Source organism: Ictidomys tridecemlineatus, chromosome 12 (assembly GCF_052094955.1).
Source record: "Ictidomys tridecemlineatus isolate mIctTri1 chromosome 12, mIctTri1.hap1, whole genome shotgun sequence".
NCBI classification, from domain to species: Eukaryota; Metazoa; Chordata; class Mammalia; order Rodentia; family Sciuridae; genus Ictidomys; species Ictidomys tridecemlineatus.
Genome location: NC_135488.1, coordinates 21399245 through 21420167, shown reverse-complemented (window position 1 = coordinate 21420167; position 20923 = coordinate 21399245).

Genomic DNA, 20923 nt, shown 5'->3' with positions numbered 1-20923 from the left:
CTCTGTCATTCCAGATTCAAATGATAACATTGCCCCCCAGCCCCCAAAGGCTCATGTTCATCTTCCAATCTAAAATGCATTTAGTCTGCTGCGCGTGGTGGCACACGCCTGTAATCCCAGCAATGCAGGAGGCTGAGGCAGGAGGATCGTGAATTCATAGCCTACCTCTCTCAGCAACAGTGAGGCTTCAAGCAACACAGTGAGACCCTGTCTCTAAATAAAATACAAAAGATGGCTGGGGATGTGGCTCAGTGACCAAGTGGCCCTGAGTTCAATCCCTGCACTCCCCCCCAAATGCAGTTAGTCGATCTCTTAAGAGTCTCCACAGTCATAATGGTTCCAACATTATTCAAAAGTCCAAGTTTGCAGTCTCTGAGGCTCAAACTAAACTCTTAGGTAAGTGTCTCCACATAAAAATAAAGAAAAACAAAACTACATATCCTATACACAATGGTACAGGTTAACAATCCTATTCTAAAAGGGAAGAAAAGGAGAATAGAAAAGACGTATCAGAGCAAGACCAAAGAGCAGGAGGGCGAACATCGAGTCCTATGAATTCATGTCCAGCATGGGGTCCATGTGGTGGGGCCAGCTGGGCTCCAAGAGCCTTGGGTCCCCCTTCGCCTGTGGCCTTCTCAGCTGTCGTCTGCTTGGTCACTGCCTGCAGACTTCCAGGGCAGGCACTGCACACTCCTGGCATTTCTAATTTCTGGGGTCTGTTCTGCAGCTTTGGTTTTACTCTCTCTGTGTCCTGGCTGCTGTAACGGGAGCACCTCTGCTCCATCCCACCTTTTTGGCCACATTGCCTCACTGTAGTCCAGTCAACCACCGATTAAAACCTCTAAAACCTTGAACTGAAATAAATCTTTCCTCAAGTATTCTGTAACAGAAAAAAAAAAAGTTGACTAACACACAAAGATTTGTTTGGCTTTCTAAAATATTCTAAATTCAATAAATCACTTAATTGAAATTCTTCAAAATCTGGCTTTGGTCTACCAGTTACCTGTCCTGCTGGTCTGCTCATTGGCTTTTAGCTCCTTCCTTCATTCTTTCCTTCCTTCCTTCCTGTTAGATAGGTATTAACATTTCTCTTAGAATAATGCTGCAACTTTTTCAAAGTTTGGCCAAAGGCCTACGTAAGTTTAGAACAGTTGCAATTCTGAAAAAAATCACAATACATTTGCATCTTTCCATTTCCCAAATTATTTTTGCTTTTTTTAATTTCAAAATTTATATTTGTCTAACCCAGTTTCTTGTGTCTATTTTTTTACTTTGTCTTTTTAGTAGCATTTTACTGTTTGTTTTCAACAGAAATTGACTACTTCTTTGTTTTATTTTAGACATCCCCAGTTTTCTGCGGTATACTACGCATTTAAAAAAAAAATACTTGACACAGATCAATAAGCACAAGTTAGTTTATGAAACACTGACCAATTTCAGAGTCAGCCAAAGCCAAAGTCATGTTACTAATAAAAATCAATAATTAAGGCTGAGACAGGAGGATCCTGAGTTTAAAGCCAGCCTCAGCAAAAGCGAGGTGCTGAGCAGCTCAGTGAGACCCTGTCTCTAAATAAAATACAAAACAGGACTGGGGGTGTGTCTCAGTAACCACTGTGTGCTCAGTGTAATCCTGAGTTCAATCCCAGTTCCCCCCAAAAAAATAATAATTTATGTATCATGATTACAGGAAATTGCAAAGCTAGGACCCAGAACTCTGCTGCAATCTTTACATGTTTACAATTTAAATACCTGCAGTTCAATATAAAAATCCATGAAATTCATCTTGCTACAATAAGGCAGTGTAGCACTGTCATTTTCTGGCATGAGCACATCCATGTAACCACTGCTGTAATAAAGACACAGAACCATCTCATCATGCTTGGTATGATTTTGAGTCACTGCATAACTAACTCTGCTACTGATCCCAGCTGGCATTTTTGAAGCCATCTTTTGAGGAGAATAGAACAGAAATTAACTTTAACTTTTAAAGACAACTCCAATGTAAAGTTCAGAAAATATGAGTGATGTGCTCTTCTGAAATGAAAGAGCTACAAAGAATCATCAGAGACCCCCAATAGTCAAAAAATATAAACATCATGTTTCCTTAAACACCAAAATATATCCCATGAGTTTATAAGACATGAATTCAGGGTTACAGACCCAGTCTCTAGAGGAAGCCTGCATTCCCTCCATGGCACGCATGGTTCTGTGAACACAGAGCATCCCACCAACAACTGGATATCCTCATGATAAAAGCTGTGATGAGGTTTGCAGTAGATCTGAGTTTGTACTTGTACCTATTATATGACTCCTTATTCTAAATATTTATAATTAACCACTACCTCTAGTTCTTTAATACTCTAAAACTCAGAGTAACAGCATTTGCTATAAGTCTGAATGTGGGTGGTGTTCCAAAGTTCCATGAGCTAAAGGCTTAGTCTCTAGGATGGAAGTGTTGGGAGGTGTAGAGGCTCTTTAAGAGTTCCATGCCTTTGAATGAAACTGTGAGTCATCAGTTTTTCAGTCTGTCTCTGTTTCTTGGCTCACAAGGCGAGCAGTTTGATCTGATGCTTGCATCCTGCTATCCCCATCAGCACCCTCACCAGAGGCACAAAACAATGGGACCACCCAATCTTGAACTAGAACCTCCAGAACTGTGACCTAAATAAACACCTTCTCTTTAAAAGTTAGTTGATTCAAGTATTTTGTTATAGAACTGCAACATTGACTAATACATCTTTTTGTGTAATATACGTAATTATCAGTTTGTGTTTTATTTTGTCTCAGAGAGATTATAATAACAAATATTCCAAATTGTAAATGTGGGTTCCAAATCACTGCTTTGCTGCATTTATTTGGGGCTCTTGTGCTATTAGTTCTATTTTTCTTTTAGAGATTGGCAGCATTCTTTAGAAAATAATTATTAGTTAATGCTTTTTTACCCTCTAAGTACAGTGAGTCTCAGATTGATAACACCAATACAAGAGCTGTTTTTGTTCAAGTTAAGATACACAAGATAAAATTATAGTGTTTACAGATTTTTTATTTATTTATTAGTCTATAGTGAAGTGTATTTGTGATTGAATGGTACATAGAATGGGAATAGAAAGCATAAATTTCAAAGGGCATTTACACCAAATGATTACAGTACATCAAAGGATGAAAAAATTATGAAATATATTATGGAGGCCACTGCTTTGTTTTTAAGGTATATAAATGTAACTTCTAGAAATACTGCTGAGGCCATGAAAATATAATTCAAAAAAATTAATTATAACTATAAAAACTAGTATGATAAAATATTGTGAGTGCTTTAACTATAAGAAATAAAATATTTTACTGCATTTCTGCAACTTCAGCAAATATAAGTTTTTTGCCCATTATTTCTTTCAAAACTTATTTTACGCAAATATAATTTTATATCTAGTAATCAAATCCAGTGTTGTGTTCTGCATTTTATTATGGCCCATTCCTAAATAAGTACTTACTTTTTTGGATAAATTCTTAATTTTTCAGGTCTGAAATACTAATTTAAATATTCTCCAGTGTACGGACAGCTAGGTAGTCTCCAAGTTTTCATTGTTATTAATGCTTTTAAATTAAATATCTATAGGTATGTAAGTACAGCCATGTTTGTCATTAACTTAAACATTCTCTCTCAATATATAACAATGAAAGGCTCTTGAAGCTGTGTTCATGAAGAGGGTATAACTGAGGCCCCTATATAATTTATTTACAATGCTTTTGACTTACATGCTATGAATTTCAGTTCTGCAACTTGCTTGATTTTTTATAAAAAATATTTTCTAAGTTTCGGTCATGTTATTCACATTTAGTACAGTGTAATAACATTATAAGATTTAGAGAAAATATCTTCTTGAATGTTAACTTAATTGAGATCCCCCAAGGTCAGTCAAAGAGCAATTGGTATGTCAACTCTGCTTAACGTTACCTGGCTATTATGTCATTTTGCAAAGGGAACCTGTGGGGGCCTAGATTTATTTGAACTAGGCAAGGGCAAGAATGTTGGCTAGAGAATCTATTCAGGCATTGCATGTCTTTATTGAGTTGTAATTAGACATGCTGTAAATACTGCTTTCTTTTCTCAACTGACTATTGTCATCAAGCAACACCACAAGAAATGAAAACATTGATAATGTTTACACTTAACATGAAACTGACACTTTCATTCATTTGTTCCATCTTATTTTCTCATGGTATGTTTTTAAAGTGTTCAAATTTTTGAAATGAAAACACTAACACGTGAAAAGAATTGGTTTTATGACTAGGAAATAACACTGAATAAATAAAAGTATTTTAAAAGGAAAGTTATGTAGATGTAACAACTTATAAATAAACATACAACTAACCAGTGAAATACAGCAAGTTATGCTCTGGAGGAAGGGAAAGTAGACAGGTACATTTGCCACATTTTGTGAATAAATAGGCAGAATGCTCACTTAAATTTAGAATTCAGATAAACAGATTGTTTAGAAGTGTACATAGATCCCATGGAAAATTCGGGATATACTTAAACTACAAACATCACTTGTTATTCAGAAATCCAAATTTAACTGTATCTTCTCTTTTATCTGCCAACCCTGTTTAAGAAGGAAGACTGATCAAAATTCCAGTATTTTGGTGGTTCAAAGTTTTAATTAAAGCTATGCTAACTCCCAGCTTTTTCTCTACACATAATAAAACCTAATCTCCAAACCCCCAATTTTAACTTCATTTCTTTTTAAATTTCAATTGATTTTTCAGACTTTTCTCACTTCCTAATATGAGTTCTGTGCTGTGAATACACACACATACTCACTTGTAAATACAAATATATCTTACTATTGTAAATAGTGGTAACCCACTATTTTCAACAGTAAGAGTCAAGTTTAAAAGAAGAAATGCATCTCTGTAATTTTTATAACCTATTCATTCCATAGGGTTTATTAAAGTTTCTACTGAATAAATGAAATTTAAGATGGCTTGTCTGATTCAAATAACCCAACTTTAAAAGGAGTTTATTTGTGTGTGTGTGTGTGTGTGTGTGTGTGTGTGTGTGTGTGATCAATTTGCCAAGAGCACTGCTGTGCAATTTTACTCAACTTAAACTTCCTGACACTTAACAAAATATTTAGATACATAGACATATAGACAGAGGATCATAACAGAGCAAGAGAGAAAAAAACAATAATTAAAGGATAAATCCCAATTGCCACAATTTATTTTCATGATCCCCACCCCCCTGAATGCAGAGCCTTTGAGGTGTCGAATGGCAGAAATAGCAGTTAGAATATGTTTCAGTCAAAGGATATCTTTGCAAATGTTTTCTGTCCTCCCTTCTCCCAGTGACTTTTCTGCTTTGTGAATGAAACCATTTCAGTCAGATAACCCATCAGACGTCACTCTTCCTTCCCAACAGTATTGTCTGCAGGCCATAGAACTCTTCAGCTCTCTCCGCTGTTTCAGGAAACAGAATTCTGAATTCCAGTCACTTGCATCTAGAGTGCTTACCTAGCGGGTGTCTTGACAATCAGTTTTAATGAGTCTAAGCCATATTCATTTCTTTTGCTGCTGGTGTATTCAAAAAAATAAGTGGCAGAGATGTCAGCGACGCCACAGGCAGGCTCTCTCAGTGATCTTGGGTTTAAAGAGCTTAGAGGCAAACCCAAAATAACTCCTGATGCACATGTTCCTGCTACAGCAGCGTTTAGAAGAGACTCAGGACACTCATCTTCCTTGAGTGATAGCAATGACTCAATGTGCTCTGACTTTTGCCTCACTGCTATGTCACTAGGCACACCTGCAAAGTGCATCCCCAATGTGCAATTTGAAGTGATTATTTTGATGAAGAAGCAGCAATTGTTAGCCACATCGATAACCCACTACCAAAATATCAGAGCTTCAATGCTATTTTCACTCATTTTTTTTTTTGGTCAAACCTTTCCAGTTGCATCCACCATTATGATCTTTAATTTCTATTTTCCAGGAGGCATCTGGATTTCTTGAAGTGACCTTGATCAATAGCAATACATGATCAGTGGAACTGTGAGTTGCTGTCAAATCTTGCTGGAAGGTCAATAAGCACACAGTACTGAACAAGAATTACTCACGCTCTTGCCAAAGAATGAGGACAAGGTATATATCTATCATGGCTTATGAAAAGTAGGTAACAGTTTGCAATTATATATTTTGTTCAATTTATGCATTCATCAGACCATTCTTTGTAAAATATTATTTAAATATTCTGTGAGTGTATGTAGGTGTTTGTGTGTGCACATGAGATCAGGGTAGGCATGACCTTAGGAAACCTTAGGCAATAGATAATGGTGAACATGGGCTATGATCTTTGCTCTGGTGAAGTCTAATGGTAATTATGTGTTGAGTTTTATGAGTGTGCTATAACAGGTTTTAATGAAAATTTGATTTGGATATGAACTGACCTGTTGATTTTATTGCTTATTTTAGATGGATAATTGCTTGAGAAAAGAATAATCTTTTTGACCTCATAAGGTACATTTGTTATCTATTGCCATGTAGCAAATTACCCCACGTTAGTGATGAAAACACAAAAGCACTCATCTCATTCAGTTTCTGTAGGTCAGGAATTCAAGGGTGGATGAGCTGGGTGGTGCTGACTCAGGGTCTCTGAAGATGTCAGCTACAGCTGCAATTATCCAAAGGCATGGCTGGGCTGGCAACCCACTTCCAGGACAGCCCTCATGGGACTCACGGCTGCTGACTCACCTCTTTGGATGAACATCTTCACAGGGATGCTCATGATCTTGCAGGTGGCTTCTCTCAGAAATATCAGGAGAAGGAGAAAGTCCAAGAAAAAAGTGTCATTGCTTTTTATGATCTAACAGTGGAGGTGACACGCCACTACACCTTCTATGTTTCACTGGGCGCACAGACCCTCGTGTAGTATGGGACAGTATTACACCAGGGAAAGGGGAACATTGGGGTCTTCTCAGAGGCTGCTGTCACCTGTGGCTTTTATAATACTAAAAATGGAAAAGTTTTACCATTCTAATTTGCAATCGGTAATAAATTTGGTAGTTAAAAGGCAAAATTGTTTCTGACAACAAAAATCAAATGGCTTAATAGTTTTACTATGCTTCTGTGCTCACTGAACTGATGAAAACTGTTCTGGGCCACTTTTTGCATCTTGTATTGTCATGCTTTTCTGTTTAGTTCAGGTGATATTCTTCTCTTTTATGTTACTCTTAGCAATGTTAGTGTCAAAATTCCTATGAGGCTGTATCAGTATTTTGTTGCTGGAATAACATTATTGCCTAAACTTAGTAGCTGAAAACAACACAATTTTTAGAGTGCTGTTTTTGTAATTTGGAAATGCAGGTGGACTTGATTGAATCTTCTGCTTACATTTCCACAAGGTTGAAATCAAGGTGGTGGCCGATGGCATTTCCGAATGGGCACTCTGAAGGGAGATCTCCTATCACAGTCATTCTGGGAATTGGCTGCATTTAGTTTTTTTTTTTTTTTCCTGTAGGACTGAGGTCCCCCATTACTTGCTTCCTGTTAGATGGAGACTTGTCTTGATTCCTATGAGCTGTCTAAGCTTCCGCATCGTGCATAGTAACGCCGCTGCTTTTAGGGAACTCATGTGATTAGGTTGGATCCACTCACAGAAGCCTGAACCATCTCACACAACCAAACTGATATTTGCAGCCAAGTGCTTTCACTAGTCTGCTTCTTCCAGTAGAATTTGGACATTCCAACTTTCTTCTTTCCTTTTCTCTTCTCCTTGTCCCTTGATGTCCACGCTAACAATATTTCAGTTGGATACCACTCTAAACAACTATAGAAGTTGCTGTGTGAATTTCATGTTGGTTTCCTCCATGAGACAGAATGCCTTTGATAGAGTGCCTTTTCTTTCTTTGTCTTCTGCAGAGAAGGCTAAGGGGTGATACCCTTGGTCTTCCCAGAGGCCCTCTTACCTGATTAGGCGGCTCTCAGAGTCACACCCCAAAGCTCTTCAAAGAGTCTTTTGTGTGTCTCAAAAATCTGATCTTTTCAGGTTTCTAATATTTCAGTAAAAAGTTATCTAGTCAAGTGCTGGATTTTACTCTGTTACAATGTGAGTGAATCTCTCAATTCCGTTGTCTTTTGCCATCCAAATGAGACAAGAATTCTCCCATGCATTTTCTTGTTTCCTTCCACTGTAAAAGTTTGTTTGCTCAATTAATTTCTTAACATTTTGCTATCAGCAGCACAAAAACAAAATAACAACAACAACAAAAGCCTTCAGTGTTTTTCTAGAAATATCCTCAACTAATTGTCCAAGATCATCTTTTACAAGTTGGGTTCTCCCAGCGTTGAAGTTTGGGAAATAGTATCTGAAGACAGAGGATGTTTTTGGAAGGCTGAGCATTTGCCCCAAAAGAAAAACTTGTATTGCTTCTCCCTCCCAGGCATAGGCCGAGACTCTTAGGAGTTTCCTTATCTGCATTAAGGACCAAATGGCTGCAGGGACACCATTGCTTTCTATCCATTCCTGAAATATCATCTATTTGAAAAAATAAGACTGAGGAATGGACCCACCCCTGGATGGACTTTGGTATGAAATGAAGTCTGCCCCTTGGGCTCGTGCAAATTCCAAAGAGAATCATGTACAAACTAACTTCTGTCTACGGGACTCTTCATTCTCCCAGGTAGTCGTGTATACCGCCTCAATATTGTCTACATTCCTCATTCTCCTTTCCCCATAGAAATAGAAGGGTATATAAGTACTATGGATTGGATATGAGATGCCCACCCCCAAAGCCTGTGTTAAGGCAGAAAATGTTCAGGGGTGAAATGATTAGATCAGGAGAGCTGTAACCTCATCAGTGAATTAATGCATTTGATGGATGAGTAATTTGAATGGACTAACTGGGTGGTAAGTGTAGGCAGGTGGGGCATGGCTGGAGGAAGCCGGGCGCTGGGAGTGTGCCTTGGGGATTATACGTTGTGTCCCTGATTCTTGTCTCTCTCTCCACCCCTGTATCTATAACTAGGATCCAATTCCAATAAACTTTCCACTAAGATACAACAAAGATCCACCCTTCTTCAGTTTCTGGTAGCATATGCCCCACTACCTTCTGAGGCCTCATGGAGAGCACATTGACTAATAGTCAATTTATGACAGTTTAGTCTTCTTTAAGATAATGTAGTATCCTATCTAATGTTTGTTCATTGAACTAAAGATGTTTTGTATTATGTTGACACTGGTATAAGGGAAAAAATGATTTCTTTACTTGTCCATCTTTAGATGCATGGTTGAAGCATCTGTAACAAAACACAGATGAAATCAGCAAGAGAAAAGCACACAAATCCAAGTGTGACTTTACATGTCATGAGAGTCTTCAGAAATGAAGATACCATGAAACAGACTCTGTTGTGTATTTTCATGCCTAAGTTCAATGGAGAGTGAAAGTTGAAAATTTGTGGAGATTGATTGCACAAAAAGGATATGATCTAATAATGAACTTGAGGGAAGACACCTACCATCCCTGGTCATTCTTTTTTTTTTTGTAATCCTATATCTCATCACAGAATTCTTTTATAGCCAGCTCAGGGAAAAGGGTGTGAGATGGTGAGGATGGCCTTCCTGGAAGTGCTGTTTTCTCAAATTCCAAGGTGTTGTATTTTGGAGTAGTACCGTTTGGGACTCCAACTGGCATGGTGCATCTTACAAAATAGTCTCACTTTTCAGGATCGTAGTGATTTTATAGATACATACCTAAAATAAAGTACACATATTCCCCTTTTAAGATAAATTCATGTGTGCCATCTCTTTTATTCATGACAGACATAGTAATTGATGAAGATACTTTTTCTGTGTGAGCTATTTAAGCATTTAGCTATCTCATCACCAATCCATGCAATGTACTCCAGGGACCACTAATACCCCCCAAGCTTTGGTGTATGAAAGAAAACTATTTGCACATAGTACTGCCTCATTTCATTATCTTGCATAATCATTGTAATAATATCAGACACATGCCTAAATACAGAAACCAAAAAAAAAAATGCTTTCTTATCACCTTTTATTTTAACTGCATATTATACAAAGAAGAATGCTTCTTATCACTTTTACCATAGCATTATTTTTTATTTAAAATTGTGCTCATTACCAAAAAAATTAAGCAATACGGAATAATGCAAACAGTAAATTAAAAATTAATCATTTCCCATTATGAGAAAAAACACTCTCAATGCATATGTTTCTGCACACTCTTGAATTTTGTTTTACTTAAATATTTAAGAAATGAAAAAGAATACAATTGTAATAGTAAATAAGAAAAGAAAAAAGATAAAATTGTAATAGTTGTTAATTATCCAGTAGATGTTTATTCACCTAATTTAAAAAAAAAAACAAAAGAAAGAAAGACTTTGGGGTTAGTATCACTTTTTCTTTTTAATAATTATGTATTTTAATTTTACAAATATTTAACGTTTCTGTGAAGATAAAATAATAAATGCAATTGCATATCCTTATGTAATGATACTTCATATTTTGTGATACTTTTATATTTATAGATTTATTTGTAGATTGTCAACGTGTTTGACAGCAGTAGTATATATTAGGCATATGTAAATTTTCATCTTGGTTTTATATTTTTTAAAAGCTCTATGTTACTATTTAGCTCTTGCCATTAAGTCTTTGATATTTAATCACTAATTTTATTTCAACTCTTGGTTTGTTAAATTTCATCCTCAAATGACACTCTTTTGTTTACTTCCAAAATGGATTATTGGTGTCAATTTGGTTCCTTTGACCCTGAAGGAAACTTCACCTGGTTATAAAACTCTTCAAATGTCCTTTTGCTCCAATTTCCGTAGAATTTTATTTACTGTCTGAGTAAGTTAGCACTGTTGTTGAAAAACCTAGGCTAAAATAATGCTAGCTTGTTTAGGTGATTTCTTTTTCCACTTAACTGATCATACTTTAGCCTTGCAAATAAGAGATTCACCAGAATTATTGACTTTACCCTGTTGATTATTTATTTATTTATTTATTTATTTATTTTGTGTGTGTGTGTGTGTGTGTGTGTGTGTTAAATAGATGAAAAAAGCTCTCTTTGGATTAATAGTCATATTGTTTTGGAATAAATGTCTCTTCTAATGTATATGAATAAAAAACATTTTTTCTGCAGTGGTAGTTATCAGATATACCAGTTTCCTTTTCTAGTATCAAGCCATCATAATCTCTGTACATTATTGCTTATTTCACTTAATTTTACATAATTCCCTCACATTTGTCTCTACAACCTGACAATCCAGTCAGTTTCATTTGAGAATGGTATTAGTTTTCCCTTCTTCATTAATTCCAAATTCTACGAGTTCACTTTTCATTAATTACATGAAGAATTACACATGGTATGCTTTACATGAAGAAAAAGTCAGCCACTTTTAGGTTTCTGCTCTGTGATTTTTTTTCTTTATTTGAAGATAGGAAATATTGTTATATTGTCCAGGCCGGCCAGAGATTCTTGGGGTCAATCAATGCTCATAACTCATGTCTGGCTGAGTTAAAAAAAAAGTATAAAGTTTTGTCACCAGCATCTCACACAGAAAAAGAATCATTCAGTCCCATTGTAAGTTATTTAGATTGAACAGAGAAGGGCTTAAGGACTGAGCCATATCCCCAGTACTTTAAAAAAAATTAAATAAAAAGACAATTGGGGAATTATATCTTCCACCCACTGTTTCTCTCTTTCCAAGGACCCTTAAAATTTCAGAGCTGTCTCTGGATTAATGAAAATGTTAAAAAAAATTAACTTTGAGACAGGATGTCACTAAGTTGCTTAGGACCTTGCTAAGTTTCTGCAGCTGGGTTTGAACTTTCAATCATTCTGCCTCAGCCTCTGGAGCCTCTGCTGTGATAGGTATGTGCCACAGTGCCCAGCTACACAAGTTCTTGTTAGTTTCTTTGTAGGCAAACACTTTTCTGCCTCAAGGCTCTGGCAACCACTGCATTTTTTTTTCTTTTTCTGTATTGACGATTGAACCCAGGGAAGCTTCACCATTGAGCCACGTCCTCTGATCTTTTTATTTTTAAATTTTGAGACAGGGTATGGCTAAATTGCTTAGGGCCTTGCTAAATTGCTGAGGCTGGCCTCAAAATTACAATCCTCCTTCCTCAGCCTCACTGGTCACTGAGATTATGGGTCTATGCCGCCCCAATCTGGTCCATTGGACTTTTTCTAACTCAGTAGTTCAGCTTTCTTCACAATGTAAAATAAGTTGAATGCAGAATATGTTGCTGAAAGCTTGGCCCTTTGTCCCCAGTGCCAACTCAATAATGAGGACATGGCTTTGAGAAAAAAGAAAAAGAAGTTTTGTTAGCAAAGGAGAAACACACTGAACTCCTGTACCAGACACTGTGATTCTGCCAGTCAGGGGGAACAGAGGACTTTTAAGGAGATGACACAACAGTGGCATTCCAGGTGTGTCTTGTTAGAGGGTGAAATTCACCAGTAGACTTGGGAGATAGCATTTCTTAGGTCTTCTGGCTGCATCCCTGAAGTCGGAATCACTTGACTCCTGTAGTATGCGTTTTCTCAAGGACAGATAACTCACCCTAGGATGAAAAGAAAGGGAATCTTGCTTCTGCAAAGTTTAGGTGAGGGAGAGGGAGAAGGTAAATGAGAAAAGAAAAATGTCAGTTTTAATATAAATCACAGAGGCAGGGCAGCAATGGTTATGTTCACAGGGTAAAAGGTATCCTCCTTAAAGATCTATTTTGAGATTTGCTTTGTGTATTAGCTTTGCAATGCATGCATACTGAATATGTATATATATAATCTCCTCCTCTTTAAGGCTGAATAATATTCCAATTGAGTTTAACTTTAATAAGAGTTAAACTTTAATAAGAGTTTGTTTAATACATTTATCAATTGAAGGCTGTTGTGATTACTTTCAGTTCTTAGTAATTATGAAAGAAGCCTTAAAAGCATTTGTATACCTTTTTTGTTTTAGTCTGCGGAGAATTTTTATTTGGTATATACTTACTGGAGTGAGACTGCTAGACTGCAATCAAATGTAGCTTTAGAAAAAAATTAACTTCATGCATTGGTACCAAAGTGGCCAAACCATTTTGCTTTACCACTAGCCATGGAAGAATTCTAATTCTTACATTCTTATCAGTATTTGGCATTTCCAGTTTTTTAAAAAGTCCATTCCATTGGGTATGTACTAGTATCTTCTCTAAATTTAAATCGTAATTCCCAAATGACTAATAGTGTTGAGTTTTTTTTTTAAATTTGCCTATGTGCTATCTACATATACATCTCTTCTTTGATTAAATATCTGTTCAAACGTTTTACCAGGTTATTTGGTTTCTTACAGTTGATATTTGTGTTCTATAAATAGTCTAAATACATATGCAGATGCCCTACCAATTTATGTTCTCACAAATGGTGATTTCACTGATTCAGCTAATATAAAAATATTTTGACAGTTATTTTCTTTGTTTCTAGTTTCAATATAGAGAATTCAAATATGATCAGACCTCAGCCAATGCCCCCAAGGCAACATTAAACTCTTCTATTCATCCAATTTCTTCTTTTCTGATTCTTCTCCTTTCTTTCCTCCTTGTTCTTCAAATCTTTATTTCTGTAATTATTTCTCACAATCTAAGAACCAATTTTAAATAAAAAGAGAAAACTTTTACACCGAGCTCCATGAAGTGAATACAACATTTTTAAAATATCTATACTGTTTGTTTCTAAATATTTTTTAAACATCTGCTGCAGTATAAACTGGGTGGAGTTTGCATAGGTATTCAGCAAATCACAAATTGCAGTACATCATGCTTCTTCAAGGTAAATATTCAAAACTGCCAGGAGACATTTTATCTCATCTAACAAGGTAGGCTGTTCATTCAAACAGCTTCCAGAGACAGGCTAACTCCTTGTAACCTCGGGTAATCTGGTCCTACATCTTAAGATTTGTTTTATCAGATAAATATAATTGGATTAATGACTTAATAATGTGAGTTTATCTTCAAATTGCCCTTGCTATAGTCATTTGTATATATATGTATATATATATATATATATATATATATATATATATATCTTTGCCCTACAAAGATCAAAATTTCTCATTTACAATTAATAGAAATGTGTCTGTTTGCCTCTGTCTAAAATGCAGCATTCATATTAAATTTGTCTTATGTAATTATAACATTCTAGGTAAGTTTAGATACATCCTGAAAGATTTACCAACATAGGAAAATACAGATGTTTCTTGGATTCATCCTGCCTTTACTGAATGGGAACTTTGGGGACTATTACCACTTAACGTAAAGATTTAGTTCACTCTGTCAAAGCCTTCTCTTTTCATTTTGAAAAACATTTGTAAGTTTCATCTGTCATTTCACTCAAACATTGAGTAATGGCTTGAATGATGTTAAGTTTTCTCATTTGAGAGGGAGGTTGGAAGTTTTATTACTTTTTATTAGTTCTAGGTCTCCTCAATAATGAAAATTCGTGTTACATAAGTATTTTAAAAATAAGTTATTTTCTGGGCTGGTAAATTTATGGAGACAAATGATGCATAGTTACATTTAATTCTGGTTGAAATTTTTTTTAAAAAAATGTGCCCCATAAATAGCCTCATAAGTCACATAATTGGGATTTTTCAGGAAAATTCCAAAGTGGAGTAGAGGATTAAATTGTTCCCTGAATATTCATAATCATGTGCATGTTGTCTTTGGGCTGCTGCTGAGAGAAAACACAGCATAGGAGGCCCTGACACTCCTCTGAATTAGGCTTTCCTTGCTTCCCGAGGCTGCAAAATAAAGTTGAAGAGTTCTATTCTCCACTGCTTGCTAACATTTTTGAAGATATCTGAAAATATTTGCACACACTTTCTGAATGCAGCATTCCTAACAGTGACTATACATAAGAGATTGGCCTGAAAATACATCGACAATATATTAATTCAATTAAAAAATTCCATTTTAATAAACACTTAAATTCCTGGGTTTATTCTGCCACAATTGGAAATGGAATTAAAACGAATGGCTATAAAAAGGGAGTTGCAAGGAAACGTCAGCTCAGCATTGCATTTTTTTTTTATTTTTCCCTGAGATACCAGCATCTACTCATAAGTGGAATCATCTGTCCTGCAGGAGCAAAGTGGGGAAGACAGAAGAGTGGGGAGGAATGCTTTTCGATAAATCAACTGCAGACTCAACATGAATCGCCAAATTTAATATTTTAAAGATTCATGAAGAAATAAGTGATGCCAAATGTGCTTTAAGAAAAATATCTGTTTAAATGATATTAATGGTAAGACTGAATAAGCAAGGTGAACCACACTGATAATATTAAATTACCCCAAGAGGTTCCCTAGTCAGAATCCCCATGCAGAAATCTGCTTGCCAACTGTCGTTCCTTTTCCCATTGCTTTAGCTAAGGGTTGAAGTTCTTCTTGAAGTTTCTTTTTTAATCATCAGATCCCGACCTTACAGTTTTCGCTGACTACTTTCCTTCAGGTTGTCTTTGCTCCTGTCAATTTAGGATTTCCAGGGAATTATTCTTCTTTGAAATGCATATTCCAGGCTTGAAATGCTGGCATATGTACACTGTAGAGTAATTGTGGAGGCCAAATGTTTAATTACACATGACAGCTGGAGCTGTAGGAGTCCGAGGCTTGCTTGAAAACAAGTTATGGCCTATGCAGCCCTAAGAGAAGGAACACAATTTTGTGCGCATGTGCACACACACATACACACACACACACACACACAAAAAAAAAAACTCATACATAAACTCACACACATACATTTATTTTGTTCCACATATTATTCACCAGTCTGTTGGTCTATCTGTTTTTCTTTCTTCCTTTAGTATTATCATCAGCTACTGCTTTACGAAAATTGCATCTACTCCTACTTGAGTATAAGTACATTCAAAAAACAACAGGAAAACATTTTTTTCCTTCTAATCTAACCAAGAATATTTGCCAAAAATAAAACAAAATTTTCTAGAAGAATTTTTATCCACATATGAAGGTTTGGAAGATGAAGCCATAAAAATTCATATTTAGTTTAGAAAACAAATAATGTAAAGATGGTTGTAATTTATAAGGATGTGTTACCAAAAATTTACTAATGAAAAATAAAGAAAGGATCCCTTGGAAATGTTGAGGGCTCCAGTTTTAATCATGTTCCAATAAAAAAAAATATGCTTGTCTGTTTGATAGTTATAAATTCCTGAATCTTTAAGACATTTACATAACTACAAGAGAGGAACCATGGGAATATAATCATAACATTTAGGTTAAAAATAAAATTTAATTAAAACTTCTCTTAGATGCATTCACATAGAAGATATTTTTCCCCAAATATAATCTATTGAATATCAATAAGATATTGTGGAACATGATTTGACAGAAAGTATAAAGACTAGTCTGGTCTTTCCAGGGTTGTATTTTGTATCTTATATGCTTAATCCTTATTACTAATATCTACATACCTTCTGGCTTTGGTACTATTTAGTCCCCATTTCACAGATAAGCAAATGCAAATCCAGATAGGCTAAGAAACTTGCTGAAGTAACATGAAAATCAGTGATACAGGCTGGAATCCCACCAGCCAGATTTCTCTGTGTCTTTATATTTTATTACCGTCAGTTTTTACTTCTGTTTCTATGTATTCATTAATGAAATGGAATACTTACAAGGCGTGTGCACATAATAATAATTTATCATCTTAACTACTCAAGGTAAGTGTCTAATTGTGTCTGAATGGCCTTACCACATGATCCTGAAACTACACATCTGACATGATTCCATTAACTCTGGGTCCATCATGCAAAGAAAGAAGAGCATTTGCTGGTGATATTATATAGTACAGGAGTCAGAGAAAGAAATAATTTTGAGCAAGGCAAGCAAGGGGGCTGTTTCAAACTCAGATGTGGTTTGAATTATCTATGGCTAGCAAACAAAATAAAACACATGTAAAAATCGAGATTCGATCAGTATGGTCAAGTAATTTTGATGTAATTGAATCCATTCTCTACATACATCTAGGAATCTTCTAGAAGTCTGTGAGAGCCTGAATATGCTTGATTCTCAATGTGGAACTGTACTTATGGCTCAGCTTTGGTAGGCCACCAAGAGTGTGGCACCACTTTATCTTTCTTCTACTGTAGCCACCAGCTCGTGTCTTGCCACAAAAACCTTTCTGTATAACCTGAAATGTAAATAAATAAATCTCTGGTCATGGAGAAACACAAGGCAGCTGTTTGTATTGATTTTTTGTGAATGTATTTCTCCTGCAGTTCAAACCAAAAGAGAAGAGGGCAGACTAGAGCATGGAGCGCTCTCAGAAAATGACTCAGGGTGGAACTGGAAAGACACCTTCTCTAGCAGTCTCCTAATTGAATAAAGGTAAATGACATTCTGGCACTGTCTGCAGTGCTTTTGGCAATCACTGTTTGGCATCAAATTGCAAAGCTTACCTTCAAAATGGAGCATTTATTTAATTTTAAAACAGTACAAAAACTATGACATTTATTCACTTGCCAACCTGAAATATAAAAGTGTAAAATCGCTTCAAATTGTCATCTATAATTTTTAAATGTATTCCATTTGTGTAATTGTACTGGGGCCACCTGGTCGTTTAAAAATCTTGTGTAATTTATTTTCATTTTTTTAAAACAGGAGATTGTTTTGTTTTAAGATTATTTTCCCCCAAAGTCTTCAAAAGATGGGCATTTATTTTACAATTAGAATTCAAAAATAATTAATAGCAAATTCCAGTAGATAGCAAATGGTTCAAACTTTATTGTCTAGTTTAGGTGAGCTCACATCTGTCTTTCATACCCCTGAGAGATAAAGCTTTTGGTTGCATGTCTCTCTGGTTGTCTGTGGGGACCTCAGCAGCAGTGTTGCTTGGCACTGGAAAGAGGGAGAAATGGAAATACTTTGTGGAATCAATTTTTGATGAAAGAAACTGAATTTTTAAAAAGCTTCATTTATAGAACATTATTATCATCAAGAAGGGAGAAATCGTTTTTCTGATTGCAAAGAACTGAAATTTGAACCACTAAAAACCATCATCAAGTCTAACTTGATTAAGCTCATAATAGAATAAATAACAAAAAAGGGAATATACCTATCAAAGTACCCATCCTCTGACGAGTGTTGGGAAAGTAGCCTGAGGGCAGGGCTTGAGAGATGCCAGGTCCTTATGAAGACCTGGGCAGAACCTTCCCAAATAGCAACTCAGTTGGAGGTCAAGCTGGACATTTCTTGGTTCATGTTAGAAAAGCAGATGTTCTGTAGTTAACCGATATGTACATACACGGTTGACCAGTTTAAGTAATTTAAGTCAATCTCTCTTCCCTAATTTTCCTTCTGTAATATCCAGATCTAACAAAAATTATCTCCCTTAACAGACAAAATAAGAGATTTGATCTTAACCATCCAGATAGCAAAACGGGACTTCCCTGTCGGGAGGGTCTCATCCACCCACCACTCCATTCACTCCATTTGGATCGTTTCCATATATCTCAAGTCTAGTGTGTTTGCAGGTAGCACATGGGTTTCACGACTATACTTGAAAAAAAAAAACTTAAACACTGAATATGACTGATAAACTTTTTATTCGTACATTAAATACTTGAGTAAGTAAAAATAAGATTGATTTTAATGTGTTCTGGAGCATGTAAAAATAGAATAAATCTTAATGTGATTCGAAATACATTTTAAAATTCAGGCAATAAAATTTAGTATCCACTATTTGGGAAATATATCATACATCTAAATCAAATTAGTAGAAAAAATATTGGTCAAGTTTTATTAAATACCCTGAAGACAGTTGACCTTGTGATTTTTAAGTTGGTTTTTAGTTGACTGAGCCTTTGGAAAGAATATGCCAGAGAAATAGACATTGGGGAACTTTCCTCTGTTTTCCAAATTTCAGAATAAATGATCTGAAGGAATTGGGTTATGTCTGCAGAATCTGCACAACAATGAGTTTCACCTATAGATAAAGGGAGCAAGATTGAATAGGTAATATGCAGACAGAAGTGAATTAGAAAGAGTGGTAACTTTGGAGTAAAACAACCTCTTTGTTCAGCACTCTGATGTAACTTGATTTGCACATCTGTAAAATAGAAACTAAGCATGTGCCCTATGAATTTCCTGCTTCTAAAATCCAGGAAATAACAGCTACCATCTTTTGTCTTCAGACTGACATGCTAGAGTTTGGGGTGAACAGAAAGGTTTCTCTTAGTGTTTTTCTGATGTAACTGTGGGCCTTTCCAGGTAATTTTCTTTGTGGGTCACTAAAGAGGAATGTGTCCGCCCTCTAGTCTGAAGAGATCAGCACACACAGCTGCACCATGTTCTATGTTCACTGTCTCCACTGAGCCTTTTTCCCAACCCCCAACAATGGTTGATTATTATTCTCTATTAACATTATTTATTCTCATTGGGTGTGATCATGAGTGAGCACATTAGCAGGTATTGAACAAATGCAATATTATTATCATAGAAATGAAGGCTAGTTTGCATCAGTGTTTATTTAAATCTAAACTGCCATGATTGTACAATATACATCATTACTGCATGACCCAATGGGACCTGAAACCACAATGTTACCATAAACTCTGATAAAATAGTGATTTTTAAGAATCAATCTAATATTTAAAGATGTTAACTATGAAAAAGTATACATTTTAGAATCTACAAAATATAGAAAATAAGAAAAAATGTATATACATCTACCCAAAAGAGTACTATCAAAGAATTACTTGGCAGATGAGCATCTCTTAAGTAGCATAAGTAATTCCTGCAACACAATAAAACATAGGTATATAAAAGTTCAAAGTGTCAGATGGGTTCACATAGCTCTTTGCTTTTCAGTTGGGAGCATTGGATAAAGAATTCTTAAACTTATTTTGTTTTTAAAGTTGTTACTTAGTAAGGAAAAAAATGTTTGGTGTTTGCATGTATGTGTGTGCACATATGTGCTGTATGGTGTCAAAGCATTAAAAAGGCCACAGTTAAGCTACGGTTTCTGTGTGTGCCTGCTCATTTAAGGGGTTTGTGTGCCCTGAAGGAGTTCTTACAACAGCGCACTCCTGCAGTGTCATATATTATGGTCTTATCCAATCTGTGTCTTGTACTAACTGTTGTGTAGATACTTAAGAATAATTCTATTGTGGCATCACTGAGAATAGTAATGAGACCAAAACACAAATTCAAAGTGTGACTCTTTAACAGTATAGTAAAAATGACAGGAAAAAAAAAAGAATTGCAAGTGTCATGTCTACAGATTCGCTAGAGAGGAAAAAATGTGTTTGAAATTTTCAATATGCTCTTAAGAAGAGCAAATATATTTTGACTAGCATCATCTCCTTTTCTCAACAATTCTATGCCCCTTTTGTGTCTCATGTTTTATTTTTATTTTTTCCTTTCTAAAAAAATAACTTATTTGCATCTCTTTTGAGATTATCAGCCATATCTCAAGACTGGGTAAAATCTCTCATTAGTGTCTGTGGCACAGTGAAAACACATAGGGAAATATTTTGCCCTGAGAAGTTAATACTGGCAGGGTTTTTGGGATCATGTGTTTGCGAGTTAAGGAATCCTGCCCGGCTTCTAATTTACCGCAGACTCAGAAATCCGTGTGTTGACCTTCATGCCCAAGCTCAACAGACCAGTGTTTAAATACCAGCACAGGAAGTGATACAGAGAAGCAAAGCCCAGGGAGACACCTGTCTGGGCCACTGTTGACCTATCATGCTTCGCTAACTTTTCAGTGATCTCTGACCCAGATTTCCACAGTTCCACAGGGATTTGGATCTTTCATCCAACAAATCCTACACCTGCGTTCAATTAATGAAACAAAACTCAACTTTTTTATCTGATGAACTGAGTTCCTACAGTCATTGAGACA